This window comes from Pantherophis guttatus, chromosome 6, assembly GCF_059756535.1.
Source record: "Pantherophis guttatus breed Tessera chromosome 6, ASM5975653v1, whole genome shotgun sequence".
Lineage (NCBI taxonomy): Eukaryota > Metazoa > Chordata > Lepidosauria > Squamata > Colubridae > Pantherophis > Pantherophis guttatus.
The window spans coordinates 70,296,665-70,314,815 of record NC_142068.1 but is presented as its reverse complement, the minus strand read 5'-3'; positions in this window follow the sequence as shown (position 1 = coordinate 70,314,815).

Here is an 18,151-nt window from a genome sequence, read left to right as displayed (position 1 = left end):
GATGCACATCAAAAACAGGCAGAGCTTCCATTATAGCCCTGCAGCCAGCATCTTGACTTTTTGACCCTACCCTACTGATGCTTCAGAATAAGTTCTTTTTCCCCTATTCTCTTTAAAAAATAATTATTCTCAGACTTCCAGGGAAGAAGAAGAAATTGAAGAGAGCTCCATCAATAGCAGAGCCGGTGATTATGGTAGAACGCAGAGCTGGCAAATATTATTGGTTTTTTGATCATTTCTTTCCAGGTAAGGAAAGAACTTGAGATCACTCAAAATGCAGCTGCTCTCCATGAAGAGACTGTAGGAGATGTCTTTGGTGAGTTTCGAGCTTTGGGAGATGAAGGACTAGCCATCTGGCTAACACTGCAGTTGGAGCCTTTGTGGACACTGGATTTGCACATTTCCTTTTCTAATCACTTTTGGGTAATTGGACTCAGAAGTTAATCTTAAGAGTCTCTGCCTCTATAAATAGACTGTGCTTAAAAGATGTTATGGAAGAGGAACAACTGGAAAAGACTGTGATGAATCTGAAAGTGGATTTAAAAATGACCGACTACAAAAATGGTACGAAAAAAGATGCTACACTACACATATAAAAGAAACCAGCTGATGTTTTAATGATTAAATGGAGATACAAATAATAAACTAAGAGAGAAACCTGAATAATTGTCCTATATGTATTTACAAAATTGATAGATTTGTTAAAGCTTTGAAGAATGTTGTGAGAAGGGACAAAGAAAAATAATTTAAAATATCAAGTTTTAGGGATTTATTTGAAGGGACTAAAGGGACCAAGACTGTTAAAACTAAACAGAAGGAAAATAAAGTTGGTTTATTTGATCAAAGCAAAGTAGATATGTTGTTATCACTGGAAACCATTAATGGGCTTTTTTTGATCGGAACTGAAGTGACAAGTTTTTAAGACTTTATTTATACATAAAAGATATGATATGAGAAGAAGAGATCATTTGTCATATTTTAAGAGAAGGTAATAATTTACTAAAAGTGTTTATACTTGTGATGAAGGGGGAAGTCACTTCTTTATATATTTTCTTTTTTCTTTACTACATAAGCTTTAAAAGAATTTTTGTTGATGTCAGGGAAGATAGTCTTTGGTGTCTATGTGAATAGAGATTGTACATCAAACGACATGAAGATTTGGGTCTAGTCCCTGACAACTGTGTCAGAGTGTCATCTTCACTGTTGGTACACAGGTCCAGTTTGTTTACCTGGAATGAATTGGACCCTTAAGCTCAATGGCTTCTCCTGCTCTATGTTAGCAGAGTGTTGTGACCTAGACTTCCTGAGTCATTAAAACACACGAGTAGTTCCAAAAACCTCTTTTATTGCAATAGCTGTGAATTATGTTCATTCACAGCTGAGTCCCAATTAGTTGCAAAAAGTCCTTCGGGAGAAGTCCTTTGGGATAATCACCAACCTTTATTTCCCTTGACACTCTGCCAAAGACCTACTTGGCAAAGCCACACGGATTCCATAACCAAACAGAGATGCCGACTGGGAACAGAATTAACAACGTTGCTTTCCTGCAAAGTGCCCACGTGCCTTTGCTCCTCTTTTAAGGCTTATGGGAGGGGCCAATCATCTCCAGGCCTTACTCCCAAGTCGTCCCTTTTGTTTTAACTGTTCGTGCCTTCTGGCATCTCTGCGCATGCATGCACTAGGAACAGGCTTCTCCTGTTCCTCTGCTTCTCTGCTGTCCGACTCTGGAGGCTCTGGAGACATCACTCCCAGATGGTCCTTGCCCCATCTCTGCCTCTGATGCAGAGCCCTCGTCCGGGCCTTCCCCAGACTCCAGGACTGGCCCATGTTCCTCCCCAGCCTCCTCACTGTCTGACTCTGCTGCCAGCTTTGCAGGCTGCTGGCAGACCACAACACAGAGTGAAGTGACTCACACAACTATTTGTAGGTACTGTGAAGGAGAACAAATTGTCAACTTCAAAGTGTATTATTGTCATATTTTTGCTGTCATGGAGTTAGTTCTGGGATATTTGCCTCAGATGCCAAAATAAGTTGGCTAACCTTGAATATAGTGGACTTCAACTTGGGGGAAGGAATCTTTTTCCTGTACTAACTCAGGCAGAAAATTGGTGTGGGCTGGTCCTGGGCTTAAAATGTATTTAGCATTGCATGCATTGTGTTGTTTAGTTCCAAGGCAGTATCTTTATAATGGAGGAATATGCAGGGCAAGACTGTGATATTCTTTGACTAAGTAATGACAATTAAAAACAATCAAATCATTCCTCTTATAAACATTCCCTCCCAAAATACAATTTACAAATTTTAGGGAGAATTTGTGTGTGTGTGTGTGTGTGTTGGAGCATAAATTCTAGACAAAGTTGGGACCATGCCTATAATTATGATCTAAATTATGATCCCATTTTTGTGGTTTACAGTGCCTTCTAATATCATTACTTCAGCAGTTTGTTGAATGGCATTTCAGTTGGACCAGACAACAATTCTGATTTAATTGAATTGAAGTCTCCCATTATTGATTATTAATTGCCAGCAGACAAAATATTTCTTTTTGGCCTGGGAAAGAAAGAAGGGACTCTTCTTTCACCTTCAGTAGAGAACTAACTTCTCTCTCCTTGACAATACGGAGAAATCAAAGGAACATGACCCAAGGAAGAACACACATTTTACACAGAGAAAATTTGCACACTTGTGGAAGGGGCAGATTGTATTGATATTTTTCTCTCAAACCTCAAGTCCATCGTCTTCTGTCCTGATCCTTAGTTCTTACTCTGAGTACAGCAATGACCTGGCATAGCTGCTCATACCATATTCTTACTTTTTAACTACTTGTTCAGATATAGTTTTGCCAAAGCTACCACAATGCATACAAAAATACAACTTGAATGATCCTTGATGTCTCTGGCTCGATTGTGAGTGATGATTTTACCATTAATCTAAAAGGCCATGCCCAAAAGGGCAACTGATGATGGTAAGATTTTTCTCCAATTTGGAGCAGATCTGAAAAACCACAGAAGCCAACACAATTCTTTGTGTTCCTGTCTCTTTCCACCTAGCATTTTACCACAATTTTTTAAATGTTTCCCCCATGCTGATGCATTATACTACCCTTTGTAATTCCTGGACTTCAATTTAGAGCTTTCAGAAGAATTCAAATGTGTTCAAATCTCTCCTACAACTTCAGCACAGCTCTAAACCCTATGCCTTCTCAGAAGATAGAACAATTAATCAGTGGAAGAGCTTGCCTTCAGAGATTGTGTCTGCTCCGTCACTGAAGGTTTTTAAGAAGAGATTGGACAACCATTTGTCTGAAATAGTATAAAAGGCCTCCAAGGTCTCTTCAACTGTGTTATTCTATTAAGTAAAACATGTACTCAGAAGTAAATTCTATTGGATACAATGGAATTCACTGCTACATGGTCAAGTTGACCCACAAATCACTATGTTTTAATCCATGAGGTAATCACAAGTACATTTGCTTATTTTTTGTTTTTCTTTATTATTTGAATTTTTTATATCCTTTTTTTTTTTCTATAACTAAACTCGAAGTGACTTACCATAAAATACAGATCAATTCCAACAAAATCTAACAGGGCTTAAAGAGAAAATGGGAAATGTCAACAACTTTCTGAAAGAAATGAGTGGTCCTTATGGAAAATTGAGACTCATTTGCTTGACAACATTCTATGGTGATTATCCAAACTTTTTTTTTTTTTTACTATTTTAGCAACATAAAAGTGTTAAGGCACTCTAATGGCTACTAATCCATCCCTGATAGATTTATGGAATAACTGAAATTTGAGTTTATGAGAGTAATTGTGATGGACTAAAATGTATCACAGCAAACAAAAGTTAAGCTCTGTGCAAGCCAGTTCTAATTTTTGTTATGGAGAAGTGATAACAGAGATGGGTTTCAGCAGGTTCTGACCAGTTCTGGAGAATTGGTAGCAGAAATTTTGAGTAGTTCGGAGAACCGGTAGTAAAAATTTGGATTTTCCCCACCCCCATCTATTCTCTGCCTCCCAAGTCCCAGCTGATTGGAAGGAAATGGGGATTTTGCAGTAACCTTCCCCTGGATTGGAGAGGGAATGGAAATTTTACAGTATCTTTCCCCTGCCACGCCCACCAATCCATGCCCACCAATCCATGCCATGCCCACCAAGCCACACCCACAGAACTGATAGTAAAAATTTTTGAAACCCACCACTGAGTGATAAGCACTAATACCTGATTACAATATCATGCCTTCATTACCACCCAGGTAGACTACTGCAATGTACAGTACTTTACCTCATACTGTCTTTAAAGACTATCAAATTACAGCTGGCCCAGAATTTAGCAGTCAGTGTGTTAATGCATTCCCTGTGCTGATATAGCTGGTATTAGAGCCATGGTGATGTAGTGGTTAGAATGCAGTACTGCAGGCTATTTCTGCTGACTGCCAGCTACTGGCAGTTCGAATCCCACCGGCTCTAGGTTGATTCAGCCTTCCATTCTTCCGAGGTTGGTAAAATGAAGATCTGGATTGTTGGGGGGGGGGCAATATGCTGACTCTGTAGACCACTTAGAAAGAGCTGTAAACAGAGGTGGGTTTCAGCAGGTTCTGACCAGTTCTGGAGAACTGGTAGCGGAAATTTTGAGTAGCTCGCAGAACTGGTAAATACCACCTCTGACTGGCCCTGTCCCCATCTATTCTCTGCCTCCCGAGTCCCAGCTGATCGGGAGGAAATGGGGATTTTGCATAACCTTCCCCTGGATTGGGGTGGGAATGGAGATTTTACAGTATCCTTCCCCTGCCAAGCCCACCAAGCCACACCCAGAGAACCAGTAGTAAAATTTTTTGAAACCCACCACTGGCTGTAAAGCACTGTGAAGCGGTATATAAGTCTAAGTGCTATTGCTATTGCTAAAGTGCTGGTTTTAACCTATAAAACTCTCTGAATTGGTGCCTGAAGATCCGCCTTCTCCAATCTATATCAAACTAACCTACTGGAACAAGAAATATTTTTTTTTGCACATTTCTAGGATGTGTGTGTGTGAGGGGGTGTGTGTGTGAGTTTACAAGGAACTGCTTTCGTAGCGATAATGCTAGTGTTGTGGAACAGACTTCCTATAGAGATTGGGCTAATATTTCAGATGGTTGTTAAAAACTGAGTTTTTTCCAGAAACTATCTCAATGATTTTCATCTACTGCACTATTTTTTTAGAAGTGGTAAGTAGTTGGCTTACAGTTTTATTTTATTTATTTATGTTTTTGATTCTCTTTTTAATCTTATTCGTGTTTTAATCTTACTTGAATGTTTAAATTATTTCCTCTTTGTATCTTGCCTACCATCCAGAATCGTGAGATCGGGATGGGAAATAAAATAAAATAAATAAAATAAATAAATAAAGGGAGAACATCATTCCTGATAAGAGGCTTAGGAAAATGTTATCAGTTGGTGCAGCAGATGAAGCGTCCTTTAGTATGGTTGATTTTATTTTGAGAAGCTGCTGATATGAGGCATACTTTCTGTAATTTACCTGATAATAAGTGCCTTCTAGAAGATCATAGATGCATTTTCTAAGAGAAAATTCTTTACAATAAATCCGTATTAGGGCTTGCTGACATGAAAGTCTAGTCTTGTTTCAAAAAACTGTGGGAAGCAATTTGCCCCCTTTTTTGATGTTTTTAATTGTTTTTTCTTTCATCAGTTTTTCTGTTTTGATATTCATTCTCCTGTCAGTCTGCTGATGAAGTTGCAGAGTGGAGTGTCTGGATAATGGGGGTGCCTATTCTACTAGGTCGACAATTTCTCTGGAGTGTAATGCCAGGAAACTTTTCTACTAAATGGGCCAGAGAATATATTGTGAAGATAAAAGTAGCTTTGTCCATTATTCTTATTAAATTGCTGGTGTATTCATCATGTTCCAGCTTAATGGTGATTGCTTTTTAGTCTGCATCCTTTTATATATTTCAGAATAAAATTTATTCTTAGACTGCATTATTTTTATCAGTGAGAATGGACTGCTTAGATGGATTTTATTTATTTATTTATTAGTCATATTTCTATGCCGCCCACTCTCCGAGGACTCTGGGTGGCGTACACCAAAGACAGTATACTACACTTGTTCCTAATAAGACAGCAAACCAACACCAATAATTATTTGAGTCTAGTTTCTCCCCAGGCAAACATACCTCAGCCGGCTAGCCCCATTGCATAGTTTATGTTTTTGGGCATAAACAAACTGGTAAACCAGTTTTCTGTCTCACACTTTCTCTTCTCATAATATTCTGCAGTGATTTCTGTTCTTATAATATTTTCTAACTGTGCGATAGGTCTCAATTATATTTAATGCTTGGTTTCCCAAGTAGCCTTTTAGGTACTTAAATGCCAGAACTGCAAATGATATAATAGAATCTACCTTCGTGCAGTTATTTTTCTCCTCTTGTTTAATTGCATATATGTGATTAAAAAGAAGCAAAACTTTGGGGCTGCGGCACATATGATTTGAGCACTCTATAAAATAAAGACCTTGGCATTTTGGAAAAGGCAGGCGTACTAAATATGTTCAGATACTTTACAAATGGAAAGAAAATCAATGAGGAGGGAATACAAGAGCTCTAGGAACCATTTCATATAGTGCAGCATTTAATATACAGTACATTATGGATTAATTTTAAACTCTCCATATCTTTTTCTTCCATTTAACAGGGGGATTTTTTTTTCTCTTAGAATCAGCTAAATTCAGTTGATTAGCCTTAGATCAGTGATGGCTAATCTTTTTGTCGTCATGTGGTGACAGCACGCGGGCGTGCCTGCACCCATAATGCAATGTGCACGCGACCATCCCCGCCCGCCGACCCTGTGCATGTGTTTGTGAACCACCGTGCTCCCCCACCCTCCATGCATGCATGTGCTCCCCCTGTGCTCCCCCCCACCCCAGGCATGCACGTGCAATCCCCCGGGCATGCATGCATGTCTCCTACATGCGCCCTGCCCCCTCGTGCATGCGCAGCAGAGACCTGAAAATCAGCTGGCCAGTGGGAGGCACGCGCACAGGGTGGAGCTGAGCTGGACGACGCGTGCCATAGGTTCACCATCACGGCCTACTGGGAGGGAAGAGGAAGAGGAAGAGGGGGATGCTATTTATTGCCCATATTTGTCAACACAACTGTTTGGAGACAGCTCTTGCAGAAGTCATCAGAATCAAGGTGAGCATTTCCTGCTAGCAATACTAACACGGAGTAAGCAAACAGTCTATCGCATTTTGAGAGCATGCGTTCAACATGTTTTATCATCATATTTAGATCAGAACAAGGCATCCATTGACATAAACATTCATCACCTTAATCTGAGATGCAAACATGGCCTGAAGCTAATCAAATTTTCATGCATCACTTTCTCCTTTGGATTCTGGCATTTGGCATTGAGATTTCTCCTTCTGTGGCATGTATTGGCATATGTGCAGAAACCTTTATAATGGATAGACAGAGGAACCATTATAACCCAAAGCTGCACTTCAGATGCATTGAAAGTTCCCCAGAGTACAATATGTGAAACCTTTGTGGGCAATTGTAAATTAATTCATTGGGTTTTCAGAAAGTTTCTTTTGTGCTGCATGCCACTTTTGCTAATGATATAAGGCATATTTTCTACAATTTGCCTGATAATAAGTGCCTTATATTGATTTCAGACGCAGCATATAAATTTAATAAACAAATAGACAAACAAATAAATTAATAAGTATTAGTACAAGAACAATAGAAGCCATGATGGTGCAGTATTTTTTTTTTTAATTTGATTTATATGCCGCTCTTCTCCAGAAACTCAGGGCGGCTTACAATGCGTTAAGCAATAGCCTTCATACTTTTGTATATTTTATACAAAGTCAGCTTATTGCCCCCACAATCTGGGTCCTCATTTTACCTACCTTAGAAAGGATGGAAGGCTGAGTCAACCTTGAGCCTGGTGAGATTCGAACTTGCAGTAATTGCAGGCAGCTGATGTTAATAACAGTGCTTTAGTCTGCTGCGCTACCAGGGCTACCAAGCCTACCAGTATTGCAGATTAACTCTGCCCACAGTGTAGAGTTCGATTCTGACTGGCTCTCTGTGGGCATGCACACCGTCACTAGCTGCTCTTCTGCTTTCTGGCACACACATGCATTCTGGCCTGCTGGTCTTCCTGCATGCGGGAGCACCGGAATCCCAAAGACCAGCTGGTCGGTGCACATGCGCACGCCGACCACATGGTCTTTGGGTTTCCAGCACTCCGGCCCCTGCATAGAACAGTTCACCAGTTGTTCTGTCCCCGTACCATGCACACACCCAACCAGCCAGCCGAGGGTTAAATAAACTCTTCAAACCCACAACGTCAGTGATAAGGAACTTGGCAGCAACTCCGTGGCTGCCTGCCAAGAGCTTTTACTCCGATAACACAGACAAAAATACACACAGTTTGAATTAAATCCACAGCAAATAGATGTTGTGTCTGAAGGTGCAAGTGCCTCACCAGAGATTAGCTTTGTCCATCACAGAATCCGAATGGCCACCACACTCCCTTTTATAGCCTGTGGGGTGTGGTCCAGTGACTCAGCTTAATCTCTGGCACACCTCCTTTTCTGCTGCTCACGCTTGTCTCTCCGACGCTGGCGTAGGTCCAACCACAATGTTTCTTCATCACTATCCGAAACACCTGGCTCCTGGCCAATCTCTTCTCCTTCGGGAGATACCTGAGGCATTGCCAGAGAGGAGGGTCCTGGAGAGGGAGGCCTGGCCATCTCCTCTCCTTCATGTTCAGAGCCTTCTTCTTCCGATAAGATAGGCTCGGAGGACGGAGCCACAACACCAGTGCACTGGCACGTGCACGCATGCACACACACACATACACACACGTTCTGGTTTGGGCACTCGGTGCTGAAAAGATTCGCCATCACTGGTATATAAGTATGAGTGCTATTGCTATCTGTCTTGGGGCTCTCCACTTGTTTAGGCAGGGGAACAAGATCCCTGATTATTTTTCAATTTCATGAAATCGTGTATCTGTTCCTGAATGGGCTTCTATAAATGTTTTATTGCAAATTAAATAATTTAAAGTTTGGGGGTTTTAAAATTTAGACCTCTTATTGGGTTCAACAAAAGCTGGTTAGAAGGATTAAATTGCTGCCAGATGCTTAGGAGGAAAGGAGCACAGTTGCTCCTAAATAAAGAAAAGCCTTTGTTCCTGATCTTTACTATTGCCATAGTGAAAGAAATCCAACGGAGACCTTTCCAAGTTGTAGGGTAGCTAGGGGAGAAAGTATAGCTAAGGAAGATGGTGGCTGGAGAATTCTGCGACTTGAAGTCTTAGGAGGCTGAGCCTGAGTGGCGTAGGAGACTAATGCCTCCTACTAAGGCAGCATTTAACATCCAGCTGCCTGCAATTACTGCGAGTTCAATTCTCACCAGGTCGACTCAGCCTTCCATCCTTTCTAAGGTGGGTAAAATGAGGACCAGGTTTGTGGGGGCAATAAGCTGACTTTGTATAAAATATACAAAAGTATGAAGGCTATTGCTTAACGCATTGTAAGCCGCCCTGAGTCTCCGGAAAAGGGCGGCATATAAAAATAAAAATAAAAATTTTTTTTTTTTTAAAAAAAAGTCCATGCACTTTTAAAGTTATGAAGACTAAGTAACCGCTTTAAAGAAAAATATTCCAATATCTTGACTTGGTCTGCTAGCTAAGAAACAATTGTTGCAATCGTGTAAGATCCCATTTTGCCTCTTGCAACCTCGAGAGTGGCATTTGAGGCAACCTCACACAAAACACAATGCAGTAATGTGAGTAGGAAGTTACTGATCCCTAATGAGCTATATCATAGTATATAAGCAACTCATGTTTAAAGATCACACACACTCCTATCTCCTTAAGCGTCTGATGGTTCTCCTGCAGATTGTTTTCTATCATTGTTACTGGAAAGGGACAGGGAAAATACAGGGAACTCCCATCTTCCTGCAATTCCATAAGCAAGTTATAGTATTGCCTTTATTGTCATTGTACATCATATATACAACGTAATTGGTTGTATCTGTTTTACTTCAGCATGCCTTCAGCCCCAGCTGATTGACTGTGAACAAGATCTACCTTTGGTCTCTCTCTCTCTCTCTCTCTCTTTTTTTGGAATTTAATCCTAATTCTGGTATCAGTTTTGATGTACAGGTAGTCCCTGACTTCCAACACTTCATTTAGTGACCGTTCAAAGTTACAATGGCACTGGAAAAAGTGACTTATGACCATTTTTCACACTTATGACCTTTGCAGCGTCCCCATGATTGCATGATCAAAATACAGACCCTTGGCAATTGACTCATATTTATGACACTTGCAGTGTTCTACGGTCATGTGATCCTGTTTAGCGACCTTCTGACAAGCAGAATGAATGGGGAAGCCCAATTCCGTTGACAGCTATGTTACTAGCTTAACAACTGCAGCGATTCACTTAACAAATGTGGCAAGAAAGGTTGTATAATGGGGCAAATGTCACTTAACAATGGTCTCGCTTAGCAACAGAAATTTTGGGGCTCAATTGTGGTCGTAAATCGAGGACTATCTGTATTCCCCTGCAGAAATACAGGCAGCCCCCATCTCCCTGAAATTCCATAAGCAAATTATGTTTGTTTTATTTCCGCATGCCTTCAGCTCTAGATGATTGTGAGCATGTAAAGTCTTGTTTTGGAATTTGATTCTGATTCTTCTCTCAGTTCTGAAGCAGTTATTTATTATGATGGGTTTCCTGCTTCTCTGATGTTGAATGCCTTTCAGAAGCCTTCAAGATTGAGGTAGGTTATAAATAGTGTAACATAAATAATAAAATCCAGGAAGATTAGCATTCCAGTCTTCCCACATTCCTTGTTTGCTCTCTAATTCTTCCATCCACAAAATCTAAACTGGAGTTGCCATGATCATTTTGCTTCCTTCCCCAAGCATTCGAACGTTTTCCATGATTTTGGCCTGAGATACCATGTTTGACAAGAAAGCCAAAATCATACTTGATTTTGCCTCTCCTTTGGCAAAATCTCATTAATATTATTTTATTTTCAGATATATTGAACTTCCAAATCCTATACTTCTCAGCCAGTTAAGAAATGTCAAGGATTCTCAAGTCATAACATTAACTCTATATGCAATGTTGCATCAATAAGACACTTATTTCCATGCCCAGAAATAGGAATCCAAACAACTGAAATTATATTTCCAAGAATATAATTTCAGAAACCTTGAGAGGATTCAAATTTAACAACAGTCCTAAATGTCCCTTTCCATCCAGCAGACAAAATGCCTGTGTGGAAATAAGTTAATTTACACATCTTGACTTTGCATTATAATCTCTATACATGCAGCAAGCAAACAATACATTAAAAAAATAAAACTTTTCAGGAATTCTATCAGCTTTAAAGGCTGAGCGCCAAAGAATCGAGGCCTTTGAACTATGGTGCTGGAGAAGACTCCTGTGAGTCCCTTGGACTGCAAGGTGATCAAACCAGTCAGTCTTAGAAGAAATCAACTCTGACTGCTCTTTAGAAGGCCAGGTCCTGAAGATGAAACTGAAATACTTTGGCCACCTAATGAGAAGGAAGGACTCACAGGAGAAGAGCCTAATGCTGGGAAAGATTGAGGGCAAAAGAGGAGGATGACAGAGAATGAGGTGGCTGGATAGAGTCACTGAAGCAGTAGGCGTGAGCTTAAATGGACTCCAGTGGATGGTAGAGGACAGGAAGGCCTGGAGGAACATTATCCATGGGGTCGCGATGGGACAGACACGACTTCGCAACTAACAACAACAAAATCAGCTTTATATGCAGATCAGTCAAACTGAAAGTCAATTTGCCAGGGGCTAGTTTGATCTCTGGCAAATAAATATTTTTTTTAGCAGCCTTGTTTCTGCTGGCAGCCAAATCTGTACTGGGACAGATTTTTTTTGTGAGTATGTTCATAACGTCAGCTCAGATTTTCAAGAATTTATCACCTCGATAGTTTTTGAATAATAAAATACAACTGTCAAGTTTCCAAAAGATGCCCTAATTAATTCATGAGCCATGATCCAAACTTCAAAGGAAATATAGTCATTTATTAGGAGCAACATTCCGGCAATACTCGGATGCAGTTAGGACTGATCCCACATAGATTTACGTTCCCCTATGACCCTGTCTCTCCCCTCTGACCCTCTCTGGCCATGTCATAAATCACATTCTCCAATTAACCACTTTGGCTGGCTGTGAAACCTAACACCCTCCTTCTGATTGCGGTCAGAAAGAATGTCTGGAATTCACTTCAGTTCTCCTTCCCTCCTGCTCATGGCAACTTGAAAGCTTTGCAAGTTGACAACAACCTTACCTGCCACAAATCAGTGTGTTCAGACCCATTTCAGTTAATGAAACAACAGATGAATAACATTTATTATACAGTATTAACCCATGGTTAATCTCTAATTTATGGAAGATTAGGTGATCAATTTATTTTAAACAACCTTATTCCAAGCAAATTAGTTGCATATTATGGGAGAAGGACAGGATACTATGAATTAGAATTAGACACGTTGCTAGTAAGGATGTAGAGTTGACTTAAAAATCAGAAGGTGGGAAATTGTTTCTTTGCCTCTGGTTTCTGATATAGAGGCAGAAATTTTGGCAGAATGACTTTTACCAACATATTTTCACTGCATGCTATGATAATATTAGATAAATCAGAACTGAGCTGATCAGGGAAAAAAGGATGAGCAGATGAATGTGCACAATTAAATCAATGGGAATGGACTCTTCACATATGTTGTACAATTATGCAGCCTAAAAATTAAATGTTATAATGCTACAATTTCCCTTTATTTCCAGAAAATGCATGTACTGGCCTTAGCCACTGCGCAGACATTTCTTTTATTCTGGAATTACACTGAGAACAAGCAGGGTTTAATGTTATGCATTAATTGTATTAAGGATTTATATGATATGGGGGTTTGGGCTGAATGAATATAGCCTTCCCAGAAATGCAATATCACTGGCAAAGATTTTGCATCAATTAATGCAGAAAACATCTTAATGCAATTTCACTTACGGATTCAGCCACCAAGCTCTGGTACACACACACATATTATGATTTTATTGTACTTGTTTCTTAACTTGTGTTCGCCACCCTGAGTCCTTCAGGAGAATGGCGGCATATAAATACATGTAATAAATAAATAAATATTTGTGGTCTGGTGTTGTTTATCTCAGTTGGAGTTTCCATTAAAACCAACGGCAATTTTTTGAAAGAAAAGTGGAGAATTAAACAGCAGAATCCAGTGGATGACCAAGAAGTTTGAAGTCGGCACAGCAACAGTTTTAAGCTCTGGATGTCCACCTATGTATAAGTGGGACAAAGCCAAGGTGGTAGCTGAATAACCATTCAATCAAAACTGCATAGATTGTTGTAATGAGTGTTAATCAGAGGTGGGTTTCAACAGGTTCTGATGAGGTCTGGAGAACTGGTAGTGGAAATTTTGAGTAGTTCGGAGAACCGGTAGTAAAAATTCTGACTGGTCCCGCCCCCATCTTTTCTCTGCCTGCCAAGTCCCAGCTGATCAGGAGGAAATGGGGATTTTGCAGTAACCTTCCCCTTCCACGCCCAACAAGCCACGCCCAATAAGCCACACCCACAGAACTTGTAGTAAAAATTTTTGAAACCCACCACTGGTGTTAATGCACAAAAAACGAGTGGGGATCAATTGCATTGAAAATCTTTTTTTTTAAATGAAAACTAGCACATTGGGAAAAGAGGTTAATTCCAATAAAGGACAATATTTGTAGCTCAGGGTCGAAATGAGAGGTTCTTGGTGGTCTTTGAGTCTGATTGTTTTCTTCAAGACTTTTCTGTTGCAATATTTTCAGGATCAGACTCAATAATATTAGTAAGAGTTAAAGGTTTAAATATATTTCCTTTTATTTACAATAGGCATTCTATATTCACTGAATATTCACAGATAGAAGCAAGGAAAAGGGTGTAGGTGGCTCCTTATATATACAATGGGTGGAGCTATAAGTGGGAGTGGTGAATTATGAATACATTAAGAAGTGAAGAATAAGTTAACCCCTGATACCCCGTTCATATATTATTTACACATTAGAGAATAAGGCATTTACATCTGACAAATCCCCCTCTAAATGCCGATTCGTTATACAACACCAATTACACTCAGATTCAGGACAATACAATACATACAACTTAGAAGTTAAATATTTGTGTTGCTTAGAAGGTAAAGGCTTTGTCAATATGTCAGCTAATTGTTCTGAGGTATCACAATGCACTGCTTTAATAAATCCATCCTGAGATAATTGTCTCACATGTTTAAATTTTATATCTATATGTCTGGACCTTTGTCCAATGGCATCAGATCTAGATATTTCAATAGCTGCTTTATTATCTTCATGCATAACAAAAGGCAAAACAGGTTTTTTCCAAACATCTGAAATTAAATCATTAAACCATACAAGGTTATTTGCAGCTTTGGATAAACAAACATATTCCGCTTCTGTCGTTGAAGTGGCCACTAGTTCTTGTTTACCAGTGTACCAGTAAACTGGACAGTCATTTAAGAGAAATATATAACCAGATGTACTTTTTCTACATGAGGTGTCTCCAGCCCAGTCTGCATCTGCATAACATGTAAGCTTTGGTTCTTTATTGTCTTTAGGTTCTAATATTAAGCAAAAGTCTAGTGTACTTTTCAGATATCTTAAAATTCTTTTAACAGCTTCCCAGTGATACATTGTTGGTTTGCTGACATGTCTGGATAATAGATTGAGTGGTAAGGCGATATCTGGTCTAGTCCAATTAGATATATAAAGAAGTGAACCTATGATTGATCTATAAAATGTGTTATCCTTGAATTCGGGGGAAGATTCATCAGTATTTCTTAGAAAATCAGTTTGCATAGGAGTATCACAAGGTTTGGCATTGTTTAAATTGCATTTATTTAAAAGTTCTACAATCTTATCTCTCTGAGTAAGTTTGAATCCCCTTCTAGTCTTATTAATTTGGACACCAAGATATTTGTTTACTTTACCTAGAGATTTTAACGAGAAATGTTCATTTAGTTTGGTTACAAAGGTTTCTCTTCTCTCTTTATGTTTTCCTATGTATAAAATGTCATCCACATAAATCAATACAAATTCAATGTAATCATCATCCTTTTTGACAAAAAAACAGTTATCAGCAGTTGTAGCGTTGAAGTCCATGGTTCTAAGTACTTTCACTAAACAATCATACCATCGTTTACCAGATTGTTTTAACCCGTATAAACTCTTGTTTAACAACCAAATTTCATTTTTGTTTGTGTATTGACTGTGAGGTGCTCTCACATATATTTCTTTATCTAGTTTAGCGTGTAGATACGCAGTCTGTATGTCGTATTGAAATACATCAAGGTTGAGTGCTGATGCTACCACTAGAGCTGTTTTGACACTCTCTGTTCTTACTGTGGGGGAATACGTGTCAGTATAGTCCTCCGGATATTTCTGTGCATAACCTTGTGCAACTAGTCTAGCTTTGTATAGAGTATTGCCTCCCTCTAAGTTCTTAATTTTGTATATCCACCTGGTACCAATAATTGTTTTATCCTTAGGTGCAATTGCAGGTGTAAATACATTTAATCCTTGTAAACTTTCCATCTCTTTTTTCATCGCTAATTCCCATTTTTCCTTTTCTTCACGAGGGAGTTTTAACACTTCCTCATATGTATTGGGTGTTGTTGGCTCACCATCCATATGCATTATGTAATCCTTGTATTTATTTGGCATTTGATTTCTGGTGTTTCTAATGGTTTTTTCAGGTTTACTATCGTTATCATGCAAATATCTTGCTTCCTTTTTTGTTAATGTGTCTGTCTTAATTTTGTGTTGACTATTTGTCCAAATTTTGGTTTTGTTCTTATTTTTGTTGATATTTTGCTTTTCTATGATCCCTTCTTCATGAGATTTTGTACCTTTACATTTATTTGGAAATATTTCATTAAGATGTAATTTAGACCAGTTAGCCTGTTCATGGAACACAGCTGTTCTGGAGACTATAAATTTGTTATTGTTATCAATGAATCTGTACCCTTTAGTACCGGTTTCATATCCCATAAATCTGAGTCTTCTGGATACGTTTTCCCCCTTTCTTCTTAATTGTTTAGGTATGTGTACGTCTGCAGTGACTCCAAATATATGCATGTGTGCTAATTTTGGTTTTCTATTATACATCACTTCATATGGTGTCTTATTTACAATGCTGGACCATGTTCTATTTTGTGTGTAATTTGAATAATGTAAGGCTTCTGACCAGAATTGTTTGCTTAAGCCAGCATCTTCCAATGTGCATCTAATCATGGTTTGTAATGTGGAATTTTTCCTCTCTGCAATCCCGTTCTGGAACGCAGAAAATGGACTAGATGTGTAATGTAACATTCCTTTGTCTTTTAACCATTGGGAGAATTCTTTAGACATGAATTCGCATCCCCTATCTGTCATAATTTGTTTTATTTTGATGTTGTGTTGTGTTTCTATGCGTTTGTAAAATTCTTTAAATTTTTGAAATGTTTCATCTTTGTGTTTTAATGTATAAACAAACCCATAGCGGCTATAATCGTCCACTATTGTCAGGAAGTAACGTTTTCTATAAGTGATTGATGGAGTTAATGGACCAACTAAGTCCATGTGTACTAAATCAAAAATTTTGTTAGTTGATCTAGTAGATTTTCTTGGCCTGGGGCTAGTTTTTAGTTTTGTAGATTTACATACCGAGCATTCCAAATAGTTTTCACAATTTTTTATTTTAACACCTTCTGCGTGTTCAGTCATTTTTTGTACTACAGGAAAACTAGCATGTCCTAACTTCCTATGTAAGATGTGAGCACACTCATCATGAATTGGCTTACCTATTTTTGGTTTTTTTTCATTGTGTGCATCTTTGTGATCATGAGATGTTTTACACTCATCATTGTCACTATTGCTAATATTTTCATCATCTACTTCAATACAATCTTCCATATTTGAGTCAATGTTATGCAACCATTTTTCCTTAGTTATCAGATAAGGTAGGCCTCCTTTAATCATCACTGTGCCTATATTTATTTTATTCTTCTCCAAAATCGCTTTTCCTTTTGAAAAAACAATGTTAATGTCAGAATCTCTACTTAGTTTTATAGCACTTAGTATGTTATGAGGTATCTCAGGTATTAGCAATACCCCCTCTATTTTTCCTAGACCAGGCAAGGTTACATTCCCTCTACCTAATACTTGCACCTTTTCTTGGTTAGCTACCTTTATTACCAATTTATCTTCTGCAAATGAAGACAATATATTTTTGTTATTAGTGGTGTGATTAGTTGCTCCAGAATCAATAAGCCAATTATTGTTCTCATTTTGCTGTATGTTAGTGTTGTCTTGTTTATTTAGCCCGTTCAGTGAGCCAGATTTTCTATCTTTTGAATTATCTCTGCCCCCTCTATTCTCTTTGTAATTTGGTGGGCTCCTATATCTATGTCTATCTATGGAAGACTGTCTATAATTGTATTTGTTTCTATATTCTGACCTATGCCTTTCTCTTGAAATTTTGGGACAGTCTCTTCTATTGTGTTCCCTGGATCCACAATTGTGGCATTTAAATGTTTCATTATATTTTTCTTGGAAAGCTACTTTCCTATATGGTTTGTGTTCTGTGTGATTTCTAGAATGATCCCTTCTTGAATTGTCTTCTGCTATCAATTTATTGGATAGACTTTCTATGGATAAATATCCTAGATTGATAGTGTCTAAATGTGACATAAAATTGTCCCATGATGAATCAAGTGAGTTGATAATAACACTTTTCATTGTTTGGTCTGAAATCACCTCCCCCCTCAAATGCAGCTCAGCTCTTATTTTGTTTAAATATATTAAATGCTCACTTATGGAAACCCCTGGTTTTACCCTAGATGAAAAGAAATCTTTAGACATCCTTGTGGTGGTAGCTACACTGTCACTGTGAAACAAATTAAACATGCATTGAATGATTTCTGAAACAGTCAGATTTGGCTTAATGCTATGATATATTGCAGGAGACACACTAGATATTATTAAGAAAAATGCTCTATGGTGTAAACAATCTATTTTTAGAGTCCAAGGTCTTTTTGGGGGACTAGT